The sequence below is a fragment of the Lepidothrix coronata genome, unplaced genomic scaffold (genome assembly GCF_001604755.1).
Source record: "Lepidothrix coronata isolate B3197 unplaced genomic scaffold, Lepidothrix_coronata-1.0 Scaffold4, whole genome shotgun sequence".
NCBI lineage: Eukaryota > Metazoa > Chordata > Aves > Passeriformes > Pipridae > Lepidothrix > Lepidothrix coronata.
In genome coordinates, this window is record NW_016690184.1 from 7,991,332 (window position 1) to 8,006,694 (window position 15,363).

At 40.3% G+C, this 15,363-nt stretch overlaps 1 long non-coding RNA gene across 1 annotated transcript; it reads right to left on the bottom strand.

The window, feature by feature from the left end:
- Positions 1 to 6,208: 6,208 nt before the first annotated feature.
- On the bottom strand, positions 6,209 to 14,564 carry LOC108501916. The gene is made up of 3 exons (XR_001876305.1): positions 14,466 to 14,564; positions 14,035 to 14,142; positions 6,209 to 6,340 (listed from the first exon to the last, which is right to left on the bottom strand). It is a non-coding gene; the product is annotated as an uncharacterized LOC108501916 (long non-coding RNA).
- Between the last annotated feature and the right edge of the window lie 799 nt (positions 14,565 to 15,363).

The window sequence follows — 15,363 nt, forward strand, 5'->3', positions numbered from 1 at the left end:
CACATTAAGTAAGGAATATCATGTTGATTTATCTACTACAGTGGGCACCATTTTTGAAAGAACTTGTCCAGAACCTTTTACAGATCAGAAATACCACCTGAAGGCACTCTCAGAAACTGACTGGACCTGTTTTAAAACCTTGCAGTCCTGTAAAAACCAGACACAACATCTGAGGTAAGGAACTGTCAAAAGAAAAATTATTGATTTTGATGTATTAGGCCAAGTTGTAGTCTGATTCCAAAGCAGAGGGAAGAATGGTTACACCTAGCTACCCATCTGGGAACAAAAAGATTTTCCTCTTTAATTTTTTCCCTCCTTTTATTATTCCCTTCCATCTTCAAAGTCTTCATGTAGTAACTGGCTAGTGTCCCACCTTTGCTTGCCAAGGAAGTTTGAACATATTCCTTCAGATAGCTAAAAAGGTTGTTATGGTTTGAAAGAAACATTTCTTCTACCCAGGAGCTCAGCACACCATGTCCCCATTTCTCCAGTCTGCTGCCAATACTGAAAAATGAGATTACTTTTCAAGCCCACAGTTCAATAATGAACAGTATTGTGTGTCTACTACAAAAGATCAGGAATCCAGACCCACTTTTGTATTTAATATACAGAGCCAGATTCTCAGCTGGTATAAGCTGAAGCCACTCTACTGGTGCAAAGAAAAATATACTGATTAACACCTGCCAAATTTCTGCTCTGAATATTATGTTTGCAGAGTAAATGGCATAAATCATGGAAACTGTACTTAGTTTTTCCACTTAGAGATATTCTTTTTCCAGTTCACTCTGGGAAAACATTGTCCCCCTTAATAAAGTGCTAAAGATTCAATTAAAAAAAGGTAGGGCCAAACTGCCTCCAGAAAACTCAAATTATTTTCTGGCACCATTCATCACAACTACCTCCACAGCCACAGAGACAATGGGATGAATAGTTCCTTGTCTAGAATTTTTCCCTCTTGTCTAGTATTAATATGCCAGAACTGGATTTATGTGTGAAAGGAGGGATGTATGCACACACGATACGCTCCTTCACTTTACCTGGTGCTGTCTTTCTCTCCGGCATACAGGGCTCAGGCTACTGGAATTCCCATTAGTTCAATCTATCCAAATGGCCAGATGATCCATCAGTAGAAAAGGAAAACATTTAAACTTTGTCTGCCTGCTACATTATTTGTAAAAAGTGTTGTACATACAAAAAACTCTTCCAGATGTTGCTAAGTTTTATTGAATTAATCAGTCTTCCAGAATAAGGGTGTAGAAACTACATTTAAACAGGTAATGTCAAGGGTTATTAGAGATGAAAACTAACATTGCTTGTTAGTTTTGTATTGAAGTTCATATATTGAAGTTCACATCTTCAGCAATCTGCTTCTCTTGCAACATTTTGGGATATGGATGCAGCTTTACAAAAGCGAATGCTACTTGGTGGTATATTCTTAATGCTTAGATTCGTTTGTTTTTTTTTAAGTAGACATACAAACCACTGCAACATGCACAGTGAGTAAACAAGCACTCCCACGCTGCCAGAGAAGATAGGGATATGTGCAAAGTGATAGCACAGCTAGTTTACTTTTATCCTCAGATTAAATAAGCATTTTTACCTTTTAATAGATACCTGAGCTGGCAAAATGAGAGGGAAGAAGGCAAGGCACGGGAAATTTTGAGAAAGACTGTGAATAGTCCTTCCAATCACTCCTGCCTGCTTGGGATAGGGGAAGAAGGAAGCAAAGACAGAAAAGGATTATTCTCGTGTTGTTACAGTCTGTCCATGAGCTGAGAAAACCCTTCCAAAAAGCAATGTGTTGAAATGGATACACTTCCAGGATTTCTAGTTCCTACACTCATACCTCTGTCATCCTAATAAAAAACCCAAACCCAAACAAACTGTCAACTACATGAAGTCTCATTGCTTGAGATTAATCCTCCCCTCCACACTCCAGTTGCTCAGGCTATAGCTGGAAAAGGTTTAGTAGCCTTAGAGAAAATCCAGGCTACGCCAGATGCAAAACCAATCCTAGCTGAGGGCCAGAAATTTAGAAGCAACTGAAGTCTGCTGACATCCCTAGTCCACACAGCGTCTCATGTTCAAACTGATTACTGGCATGGCAAGACTCAGACAGCTCGGTGATTTTGTTACCTGCCAACAAGTTCTTCCATGATGATCTTGGCCTTGCATGCTGAATTTCTGCTGTCCAGGGCAGGATCATGCCCCAGGCCACAGTCAAGACTGGTAAACTGGATCACCTAATGGGTGACCTTCTGCTGGTGTCACCCAGACTCCTCAGACACTTCTATTTGCATTCAAACTGTTGTTTAGGCTCCCCAAAAGCACAGGTTGCCATTCTCCCCCAGCATGGCCCATGCCTCAGAGATGCCCTCTCAATGCCCTGAGAAGTGATATCTACCCCAAGCTCCTCGTAGGCAGCATTAGGGCACATAAGCGGTAACTAAATACCCAGTGTCCAAAACCTGGTGGGAAGTTTAGACTTCCACGGTGGTTTAGTTTCAGAGACACACACAGCTCTTCGAAGGTCACTGCTCCAGCTCTTTCACATCCATCTCTATTTTTTTTACTTCCCTCCTGCACAGGACATATTACATTTGTCAGCTCTGTCAACACCAAGTTTTTATTTTCCCATTTTGTTCTTACCCCTTTTTACCCAGTTCATCTGTTTTCCTCCTGCCTTTTCTCTACCCTCATGAAATCAGAAGCCTGGAACTAACACTTATTTCAAAAGTGGTGGTGGAGCCATCAGCTGAAAGCAGATTTTTTTTCCAAGCCTTGAACATCTGTCAGCAAACATTGTGGGGTAGTGCTTGTTAACATAACAGGTTGTGTGGAAAAACACAGCAGTGCCTCTCTCCTCTCCCCACAATCTTCCTCAATTTTGATTCACTGAGACTGTCCTTCATCTAAGGCCTACAAAATGGGTAAACAGGCATGTTTATCAAATCAGAATGAGAGGGAACATTTTAGGGAGTAGGCTGCACAAGGGACTGCAGGCAAAAACCCCACAATGCTCTGGCTAGCTTAAAGGGCAGAAATCATTGCAGCATGCTGCTGCTATCAAATCTATAAGACATAACCTCATTTATTAATCATCATGTTGCCACTTAAGAGAAAATGAAGGAAAATAGTAAAAACATTTAAGTTTCAAAAGAGAAGTCCTGAAAACAGGTGTGTGATGTACCCTTCTGGACATGTGTGGGTGGCTTGTAGGATTGGTTCTGGCCCGACTCGTATGTGAGAAACCCCAGTGGTGAAAGATCATCAGAATATACAAACCCTTTAACACATCTGTTGACATGTGCCAGTTTTACATGAACCTTTTATTTACTGGCCTTTTTTTAATTAGAGATACAAGGTGCAAAGAAATAAGCTGCACAAGACATTATACCCAGGAGAATACCAATCTCATGTGCAGGAGCAGCTCCGGGTTTTAACTGTAAGGTATTTGACTAAGTATAGTTTATTTAACCTCGATGACCTTTCATGAAGGTGCTCTCTGTTCTGCTGCAGCAAAGGAAAAGTAAACACTGTTATTTTATTAAACCCATTTATCTTAGGGTATAAATGACCAATACCCTACAGGCATCACCTCTCGCACATACACTCTGAGTTTGCACTCGCACAGCAAGTATTTTGATTTAGAAGAGATATTTCCCCAAAATCCAAGATCACTACACTGTGGTAGGTCTACAGAGTACTTCTCAGAGTATGCTGCTCCTCCCCACTTACAGATATGTTGCAAAGCACATTGAAACCAATGTATGACTTTCCACCCACTCGACTGGGCTTCAGACCAGGATAACTACACCTTTGTCTCTTTGACTGCCCAGTGAAATTGGTATTAGCCCTACCCAAACGTGGAAATTGCCTGATACAGGCAGACTGGAATTTGTATGATCTTGGCTTAGAGCACTTGCTTTTGCCATGCCAATATTTAGCTTGTTCTATATGCTTAGTTTAGTGGGGGAGTTTGCTGTTGATAATGTTTTTATTGATAAATGTTTGCTGTCATAATTCAAGAACCGTTTTCCTGAGCTATGAAATATCTGCACAGAAGAGCTCTAGTAGGAATTACTGCTCCTCAGGAGTGCAGCCAGACTTGGGACTGTGTGCAGACAGCAATGGGGAAGGAAGGCAGCAGAGAAGGAAGGAGGGATGGCAGGGAGGGACAGAATATTCCTGACCATATTAATTCCTATTTTCACTTACTGCTTTCTGGACAGTGTTTCTGTAGCTGAAGTTCTGTCATACCAGCAAGGTCCACCCACTTGCACTGCTCTCTGTGTCCCAGTGCTAGAGAAGTGCCAGCATTAGTAGATGACGTATTTGTTTTGCATTGTGTGTGCCATAAATAGCATCAAGACATGTTACCATGTTCTGGGACTGATTTTGTCCATTTGCTGTTGCTGTTATATGAGGGAAAAAATTTAAATAACCATGAAAATGCAGAGGAAGCATATGACTATTTCACACAGGCTCTGCCTATGTGCCACCTGCTCCCTTTTTCCTCAGCCAAAAAGAAGCAAGCTTTGATTGGATTTTTGGTTTTGGTGCCAGATTAGACCTGTAGCACTACTGCAAGTGTCCAGGCTGTACCACTCCAACCCAGATGGAAGTTTAAGCACGTCAGCAACCAGATTCTGGGGCAGCATGAGCACCTTTGTGCTCTCATCTCTGAAAAGCACAGTGTTGGTAACTTTTATGTCTTTTTCATTGACTTTTCTTAGTCTCCACATGTGATGGAGCAGAGTCAAATGCAGATCTTATTTCTCAGCCAGGTCATTAATCCATTCCTTCCATGTCCCTGTGAGGTGCATATATATATAAAATTCTGTTACAGTACCTGTGTTTCCAAAACTACTTTGCTTTTTGTCTCTGTGGTGAGCTCTCTAGCCAAGGTAACACTTGGTTCCAGGTAAACAGTCCTTCAGCCTCCAGGTAGAGTTGTTCTTGTTGGAAGTGTTCCTAATGAGAGTGAGCAAAGCCTTCTTTTTACACCTGTGTTTCCTCAGTGGGCAGAAGAGAAAATGCAGCTTTGATTCTACTCCCCCCCCCCAAAGTCTTAATGCTAAATTAAATTCTAGAAAAAGTTAAATTTTAAAGACTCTGGAGGGTTAACAAAGCTGCTGTCTCCCATCTTCTCTTTGCCTCCAGAAAGGTGGGACCCGAATTTTTTCATTGGATGCCAGAATCAATTTTTTTCAGCAGAAATCCTTTGACTGAGTGAAATACGCAACATCAGACAGTTTTCTGCCTGAGAAAAAGTGAATCATTGCTGCCTTTATTGCTCGTTCTGTTTATTAAAACTGCTGGGCCAAGATTTATTTTTAATGAATTCTGATTAGTCACAGCCAGTGATTTCACAATTCATGTTAGTAATGTAGGCATTTGTTGCACTGAAAACAGCTCATTTGCTTATTTTCTGGAAGACCTTTTTTTTTTCATCTGACTTGAAATTGGTCACACAGACCTCTCTGGGATTTTTCAGGCTGAGTATATTTGTTCCCATGGATAGAGGCCATATGTCAAAACCCTTTATTGTCACCAAAGGAAAAAAAACCTCACTTTTATTCTGCTAAGTCGTTTCCTTTTTTTTTTTATGTTTACTCTGCCTTGCCATCCTGCCTCACTAAACCATATCTCATCCTTGTGTTTTCTCCAATATGAATGTGTGTGTAAGGCAAACCACATACTTTACAGATGGGAAAAGATAACATATAAATCAAACTGTATGCCAAAACAGAGACAGTTATAATGTAGGTTGTAGAATAATGTGTCTGCATTATATCTTCTTTAAAAAAAAATAAAAAATAAAAATGGAGCGATGCAGTAGAAATCAATGTGCTCAGTTTTAACCAAAAAAGAGCTAAAATTCTGTAGCAGTTTTTTAGTGAAACTGGAGCTTTTGGACTGGCTGTTAGAATAGTAAGCTATCGCAAATCAGTGCAGAAGGGCCACACAGCAGGGCTGGGCTGACACAGGTCCAGCGCCTGGCCAGCAGCACTGCAGCCAGTTCCTTCTCTTCCTGCTTGTGTTCCCCAAAATCCATGAGAATGAACCCACTCATTCCAAAGGGGTGTTTGCTTTCATTTTCTGAAACAGTTTTAAAGCAGCTCCTGGAAGATGATTAAACAAAATATTACAGAAATGGCTTCAGATGAGGCAAGGATCACATTGCGTGGCGCTGGCACCAGATGCCCATCTGGGTCATGGCTGCAGGTACTGATGAAGCAGCAGTGATGGTCCCCAGCTCAAGATGGGTGTCCAGCTGCAGGGCTTTACTCACAGCTCAGGTAGCCCAATCTCAGTACGCTCCTCCTCTCCCAGACAGCTATCAAAGAGACATCACTCTTTAAAGAAAGAAATTATACTACAACTGCACAAAGCACTGCTTTAAGAGGAGATTCTTGCCAACCCCTCACTATTTCCTTCCCTTTGCCTCCTCCTGGTATGGTGCAGTCTCGTCTTACATGGGAAACCATGGCAATTGGATCATTCAATGCAACAATGCTGTATTAGTCATTCTCCACACCTTTTTCCCTTGTTTACTGTCTCACAGTCTGTGCTTAGGTTGCCTGCACTGCCAACAGCAGTGGTATCTAATGGTATAACAGAGGGGGACAGGATTGACACGCAGATAATTCATCTCTTTGTCTACTCAGAGGATGGATTGTAGCCAAGATACAAATCTGGAGGATGTTGGAAGTTTAAATTCCTCTGCTTCCACTGTTCAGTCAAATACCTGTTTGCATCCCCGTACCCTTCAGCATTAGTAATGTTGACCAGTTAGTAACATTGGTATCCACTAGTAATTTGAGTAAACTCTAAGAGAATTCAGTCCCAGTCTCCCTGTGAGGAGCCTGGCTTAGTCTAGGCCTCAAGCAGTGAATTGTCCCCTCTGTATCTCAGAAGATGGGTAGGAGCAATATTCAGAGCAGAGTGGAATTTCCAGCTTGCCTCTGAACTATGGTTGAGGTTCTTAGTGGGCTGGGTTGCTCTCTGCCTTTAACATTTGACCAGCATCACCCTGAGATGTGCAGAAACATGGGGTCCCATGGTGAAATCTAAGTGTCTGTTATTTCTAGCTTGTGACTTGGGCTTTGTGCTAGTTTACATTTATCTAGTACTACCAGAAGAGTTGGTTCATGCAACATTATGGTGAAAAGAAAATAAAACTTATGAAAATATTAAAATATTAAAATCCCATTTAACACAAATATTTGCATACCAGAAACTTGTGAAATAGATAGATCCATCTATCTAAAACACTAATATTTGCTTTTACATAGTAGTACTCTAGCCCTTCAGATTTTCAAAAGGCATGTTGGCAGCAAAATGCATGGCCATGCTTGTACTACAGAGAATAGCTCTATTTTCAGACACAAAATCATAGACACTCCTCTGTTTTGCTTTTTAACATCAATGCATAAGGAGTTCACTTGATATGGGAATACCTAGACCCAGTTAAGTTCTGATTCATTCTTGCTTTGCTTTCACAAAATATAATTAACAGATACAGCCTTTCTTTTCTAAGACATTTCATGTTGACTCTCAAGGAAAACTCCACGTTTCCATTTTTAGAGTTCTTTCATAGAAAGGTTTACTTTTAAAAATATTAAAATATAAAGTATAAGTTTTAGCCCAAGAAGTTGCTGTGGGTGCCAGATCTACAGTTGTAGCCCCAGTGTAACCAGATGTCCAGGGACAAAAAACAGGACAACTGTTTCTGCTTAGTGGGATTCCAGGACTGACACTACACCAGCACCCTGACAAAGCAATATATGATCATTGCCATTTAGGCACTCCATTTCTCTGAGAATAGCCTGTTAAATTCTAACAGTGTAGAGTGGCTGAGAAGGAGCAACGCAAACTGAATTGTTTCTGACGCACATGCAGATCGTCATTGACGAGTAAAGGATAGCCCTCCTAAACCTCTTCTCACGTGGATAAGTCCCTCCTCACTTGGGTAATCCCATTAACTTCCTCAAAGATCTAAATTCCCAGGCAATCAAAGAACCCAGAATGTTTGTACCTATGGTTATTTTTCAAGTGGAGAAATGGAGAAATAATGTATGATTTTTTAGGGAATACAGGTCATCAGGTAGAGAACAGCCTCTGTATTGGAAATTTGGACTTTGACAGTTCTCTCAAAGCTAATGGTGGCTTTGTTTGACCTGAACTAAGCCCTGTTTGGCAAATACTGTGTCTGACTCAGTGAGAGAAAGGTCATAAATGAGGAAAACCTTTGCTGTAAGAGTCTCATCAGTTTTTTATGGCATAGTTCATAGTTCTCTATTGTCTGCGATAGATGTAACTTTTAGCCAAGTCAGAAACCCCAGTTCTCACTCAGACACTCAGCATTATTTACAGAACAGAAGAAGATCTCATAAACTTTTCAACAAAACCCAGCTGAATTTTAAATATGTAACAAAGCAGCTGAGTTTTGGATGGTTTGGAAAGTAACAACCTCAAATCTGGAAGTATTTTATATGAAACCTGCAGATCTGTTTTAAAAGAAAACATTGCAATAAATTCAACACTGAAGTTGTTGGGCAACTTAATAGACCTAACTTCCTCCTCTATCAAATGAACTGCTTACATGGAACAATTAGTCTGAGACTCTGCAAACAAAACTAAAAGAAATTACTTTCTCCTTTCCCTGCTTTTTCAAAGCATTTCTTCTGAGTTTTACAGAAATCCATAGGAACGTACACAACAGTTTTAATGCTTCCCGTTGCCTTTTGGTCTTCACTTTTGCAAATTGATTTGTTGCTTTGTTATGTGCCTCTTAATATCACAAGGACCTTAATTAAGGCTTTAGGCTTCCCTGTTCACCAAGTTTAACAAACAAGCATACAGACTAGAGGCTCATTAGCTCAAAGGGGCACACTTTACTATTCAGAGCCAAGTTTCAGGCTGATCCACTGTGAAAACACTGGCATAAAAAGAGCAGTTTCGCAATGGAAATCTGAACGCTTGGTCCTTTTTTTATATACTACAATGATAATTTATTATCTTATTCTTTCTTACCTTCAGTCTTAACTCTTATTTTTACAATGATTAGACAAGCTTTATATGACTGCAAAGCAATAAACATAATTTATTAGTGGCTTGATCCCAGAAACCTCTTTCAGATAAAGAGGTTTCCTACTGTTCCCTGGGAGATTTTGTCAAGCAAGGATTCAGGACAGAGTGTATTCAAAGCACAGGGCTGAGCAACCTTCACAGGTTAAGTGGTAATAGCCAACACAGCTGGCTGCAGATGAGCTCACTAAAGGGTGTCTCATCATCATCCACATGCCCCAGTTTCAAAGAGAAAGGAAGCTCCAAGGTGGCATTTATGGGCAGAAAAACAAGAAAAAAACACCTGGACCAGGATAACAGACTAACACCAGTAGCCCTGACTTTCAGTGCTGGAGATCATAGGTTCCTGCTCCTCACCAGGAAGAGAAGAGGCTTTGGTGTGACTTCACATATCCTACGCAAGCCAAAAGCTCTGTCTATTAATGAGTTTTTTTCTTAATAAATTATTAAAACCTCTTTCATCCTAATGTTAAAAGGGCCTATGGTGTTGCCATGCACTGGAGGCAGCATGTCTTCAGTCCATGGTTTAGTTGCCTCTTGTGTGAACAAAGCAGCAAAGAAAACTTTTGAGGTGAGTCAGTGACTTCCTTTTGCAATGGCCTTTTGGTGCCTTCAAGGCAAAATTTCTCCATCATTTTCCAACTGGCATAACAGCGCAGTTTGAAATCTGGATCAGCAGTGTTGGTTATCTGAAATCGTTTTAATTGCAGAAGTATATTGACAGTGTAGAAATGAGAACTGTGACATAATTCAGTCTTATTAAATATTCATACATTTCAGTAAGCATACAAATATTTTGACTGCAGTTAGCATTTCTTTTGGAACAGATAGGCAATATCAGTGTGCAGAACAGCAATGCCCCTTCACAAGTGATTCTTTACTGCCATAAATTAACTCCCTTTTTCCTTTTTCCACTACAAATATTAATCTGAGTGATTCTAGAAAGCCTGATAGATAATTCCACTTGACAAATAACCCCAAGAAAGCCTGACAAATTTTCCCTCCCTAAGTGACATGACAGTTTATCTGTGATGTTTCTGAATCAGTATTTAAGTGTTTGGGTCACGAGCTGTGCAATAAATGGCCAAAAGAAGCTGTTTCAGCAGGCTATTGATTGCTTGAGTGGAACATGTAGTATGTTAGAAAGACAGTGGACCCAAGAGGCCTTTCTGAATATTTGGTTGACAACAGCAGATAACCAATACTGGGAATATAAGGCACCAGGTCGTCTCTGAAATAGCACAACAGAACAGCCTCAGGCTGAAAAACGTTTTACCATTCCCAAATGAATTTCTACAGTTCAAGATGCTGTCTTCCAAACCTGCCTTGTTGCACTTTGTCTGGTAAGACAGGGATATAAAGTGTGCTACAGACACAGGACAGAGAAAATAGCCTAAAAATAACTAGCTGCCTTTTCTTGTGCACATGTCCAGTCGCACTTGAGGAGATCCTTGAGAAATGAAAGCACAGAGCAGCAGCCTCCTCCACTTTGGTGTGGGGCAGCCCTAGGCAGCTTCTGTTTCCACTCCCTAGTTTGCTTGTGGAAAAGCCAGAAGGGCTGGAGCTAGAGATTGTTGTCTCACCTTACACAGAGACGTGGACAGAGGATGCAGTACAGCTGCTGATGTGCAAATAGATGATGGGCAAGAAAATATTGCTCTTTGCTTAGATTGTCTTTCAGCCACAGAGAACTGATCATATTGTCCTGGCTGCTCACTAAGCATGGACACTTAGATCTAGACAGAGCAAGAGAGTATTACTTAACCTGTAAAAATTCAATGCAGGACCTTCCTAGGTCTTAATCCCTGCCCCTGTTTTTGAAAGAAGTCATCATTTCTTTGTTCATTTTCTGTACTTAATTATAGATTTTCTCACCCCATTTAGGCTAATTCTGTTTAAATATTAATTTTATTAGGTGTTTATTTTACTGATTTACATTGTACAGTATGTCAGATAGCTGGAAGGAGTATCATACAAAATAAAACTCAGTAAAATATTTTTTAAGGGTAATTAAAGTCCTTCTCTATCTGCTGAGCTTTAGCAATCAAAAGAGTGTAATTCACTGCATCTGCACTCAGAGTCTTCAAAGCAATTGTGAATAAGTAGATTCCTCTTTCTTTACAATATGATGACCCAGGAAATTGAATTTAATGGAAATTACTCTGTGAAAGATGGATTATACCCCTTGAAGTTTACTCGGCAGTGTTGTCATCACAAAGTTGTGCAGAATTTTGCAACTGGGTCTGAGCTCAATAACTAACTGCAAGACAGTGTCAAAAACAGGGTTAAAGGTCATCATGCCATTTCAGCTATTTACTAGCATTTAATATATACATAAGCTTATAGTACCTGGAGAGTCAATCTCTGCAAATCCTGCAACAATCACTGAATACTCAGAATAAACCACAATTACATTGTCTGAACTCTTTGGTCGGTGGGTAAAACCTGGTTGAAACTGAGAAATCTGAAAGTCTGGCACCTTTGGGGGAAGCTACATGATCATGCCTGAGTACAAGTTTGGAAGCTAATTCACAAGCTTCAGTTTCAAATCAGTGAAATCATAATTGGAAGGAATTTCTGCAGTCAATGACAGGAACTGCCACACTCATATATAGGGAGAAGAAACGAAGCATAGAGAAGCACCTCCTTCAAAAGGTACTGTGGGATATTTAGGTCAGTAGTCATCCACTTAATCTTACGGACTTAAGAAAGCAAAAAAGGAGAAAATGAGTTTCATCTTTCTGCTTGTAAAACATGTACCTACAAAATGGTCGTCTGGTCATCACAACTGATAGATACCAGCTAATGAACATTTGTCCAGTATGAAGAGCCAAGACACCTCTAACTTCTGAAGATCCCTGATTTATCCCAGTTTGTGTCCTGTGACAAAACACAGAAGAACCCCCAAATGTAAGGAAATCTGTCATGATTTTTTTAGAAATTACTAGTGGATGCAGATGCAAAATCTGAGCCCCTTATTGAAGGTCTTGGGTTTTGTTGGGTGAAAAGAAACTATCTTTCAAGTGCCCCAAGCTGAACACCAAACATCACTGATCAGTTCTAACTTATAATGCAAACATGTGAAACAGACACATGCACAGATGGCTACATATATGTGTGCATGTCCCATTCTTGGAGTGAATTTGTAATGTGTTCATATGGAGTCACTTGATCATATGAGAGACTTATAATAAAACTGATTATTTAAATGAAGTGTGAACTACACAAACACTGTCAACTAATTCTGAGCAGCTACAGTATTGTCTAAAACAATTGTTTGAGGATTAGAAGGATTAGTTGTTGAGATTCAGTATAAACAGATCACAGCAACAATGCAATTGCTTGGAGGGCTTTGCTTCAGCACACATGCTGTGGCTGCAAAAAGTACACAGAGCATAAGGTCTGGAATATCCATTCAGAGGCAATGGCAATCAATGGCTGGATGCTGGATTTCTCTTCTAACTGAACACCAGTATTCTGAGTAAGGGATATTCACCTCCTCACATTTATTTCATTCTTCCTCAGGCTGGTCTTTACCCTGTGAGACAACATGTCAGTGAACCTATACTAGAGACATATTCAGCCATATCTATTCCACTTAAAACTCATTATCTGCAAGGCTTCAGGCTGGACGGTGAGCCAGAGGCAGCCGTGTCCAGCTGTGAAGAGCAGTGCTCAGCTCATGTCACATAAACAACAGGCAGGGATTGCCTTGGAGGTGACCTAAGACCTCTCTGGATCTGTTCACATACATGCGCTTTTTTGAAACAAAGCTAAATCCTTGGAGACGAAATGTCTGTGTACAGAAAGGGTCTCTTTTTTATTTGATCTTACAAGATGTGAGTTACGGTTAACAAATGCAAACAACCCACAGCCCATATTTAGTGTACTTTTTGTTAGCTTTAGCCTGTCTGAAATGCTTGGAGCCTGGTTGGTTTTGGCATAGACCTATGATGCACCATTGCATGGGTGAAGAGCCTGAGTCCAATAGGCCCTGTAGGAGTGCATTTGCTCCATAAAGAGCACATACAACGAAGTCCAGAGGACTGCGGTTACTTACATGCAATCTTACTGAGCTCCAATGAAATACCAATGTTTATGCTCTCTGTAGGCAGAAATTAACTCCACTTCTTTTTTGTACTTTGTGAAAGTTATGGAGAGGTTTCTTGGTTTTGAATTTGCTTTTAAAAGCCACTTTGTCTCCACTCTTTCTGCCTGTCCAGTTAGATTATCTTTTATTGCGTAAGGGTACATAAAAATTTGAAAAACAAACAGAAATTCAGCTATGAGCACAGTTAGAAAAAAGAAAGCAACACAAACCCTGGATGTGTTAAGCATCTCTTTCATCAGTCCACCCTCTTGTGTTGGACTGGGACCAATGAAATAACACAGAACATCAATCTTTTTCAAAAAACAATGTGATTCTTGCAATGTCTAGTTCACTTCTGGGATTTGAGACTGTTTACTACAGTTTCTGAATTATTAAGACAATGTTTATGCAAATGAAAATATTTATCTAGGTTACTGCTGTCAAGTACCCACTGAGAAACATTTTGCATTTATAGATGACCTTAAGCAACAATAGTAGAAGAAATTACTAGCAGTCAACATTCAGGATAGGCATGAAATTCTACATAAATCTAAAAAACAATAGTCCAGATTCTGCTGATAGGGACCACCTGGTGCTCCTAGTTACGCAGCTTTAATTCCCATTAGAAACAAGAATTTTGCCTTTGGATTATGATGTTCAACCACAGAAACTAAACTACAGCCACTTTTCTGACAGAGTTATCTATTTCTGACACTATTTCATGTTGTCAGTGACAAGTTTTATAGAAAATTATTGTCTATCCTCTTAGGCACAGGGGAGGACCTTTTTTAACATTTGAGTTTATCAGAATAATCCAATACCCTCACTAAAATAAATTAACATCAACTTACCTTCTGTGGACTTCTATGATATTGTAGGGCTGGATGTCATATGACATAAAGTCATGACTGTATTTAGACCAAGGGATGCAGTTTCATTAGCCTTATAAAAGGATTTGCCTGGATGAAAAGGATAAAGACAATTAATCTAAGCATTTTAAGTGGGTTAGTAAAACGTTTTTAAGACAGTGAGCAGACAGTAATGATAAGAATTAAAGCAGTCCTTACTAAATTTAATTTGTTTTACTTCCAACTGAGCTTTCAACTGATGATAAATCAGACCTTGTTTCCCTTTTGCGAAACTTAAGGAGCGTTTGAGTCAAGTTATAGGCAGACAGTGGGTTAAGGCTAGCATCCACTTCTGACACATGCTTTCTGGCTGAAATAATGAAAAGACATGTAGGGAAATTATGTATACACTTTTGTTTATCAGGTGGACGTACAATTGCCATGAGTCTTCTTGGGAAATGGTGATGTTTTTATTGTTCTTCAGTACAGAATAAATTGTAGTTTCAGGATGGTGATCAGGGAGCTCAAAGCAGATCCTGCACAAGCAAGAGAAGAAAGTATGGAAGCACACCTACATAGAATCATAGAATCATAGAATCATAGAATCAGCTGGGTTGGAAGGAACCTCTGAGATCATCAAGTCCAACCCTTGTTCCAACCCCGCCATGGTTACTAGACCATGGCACTAAGTGCCACCATATCCACCCTTCCAGCACAAAACTGCTCTCCCCAGACCACTGTGCAGGATACTATTCTCTTTTCCTCAAGGACCACTGGAGAGCCAAATGCGCATTTATATGTGTTCAGGGCTGGCCCATATAGACTTTGCCCCCACCACCTCAAACTTCTCTGCACCACTGCCAGCACTACTACTTGTATGTCTGCCCAGATGGGCCAGTTGGCCAAATGAGTCAGGATAACCTAGAGAAAAAAAGAAAATCACATTTCTTCTCAGGCTAGTCTGTTCCTCAGCCCACAGCAGACAAATCCCAAAACACACTCCTGGCACTGTGGGCCAATGGAAGACAGTGGTGGCAAAAGGTGTTGGCAGCTGCCTAGGCGGCAGTGCCCAGCACCAAGAGACTTTTCACCCCAGTGTCATTCTGTTTTCATCCCTGAGCTCCAATTTATAATCTCTCATGCCACCACACTCCTCCAAGTTTGGCATGACACCAGAGATGTCTTTATTATCCATACGTATTTGCACAAATCACACTCACGCCTCCAATTATCATGTGGCTCTTCTATCATAAAATCAGAGAATCATAAAGGTTGGAAAAGACCTCCAAGATCATTGAGTCCAACCTTTGGTTGAACACATCCATGAAAACT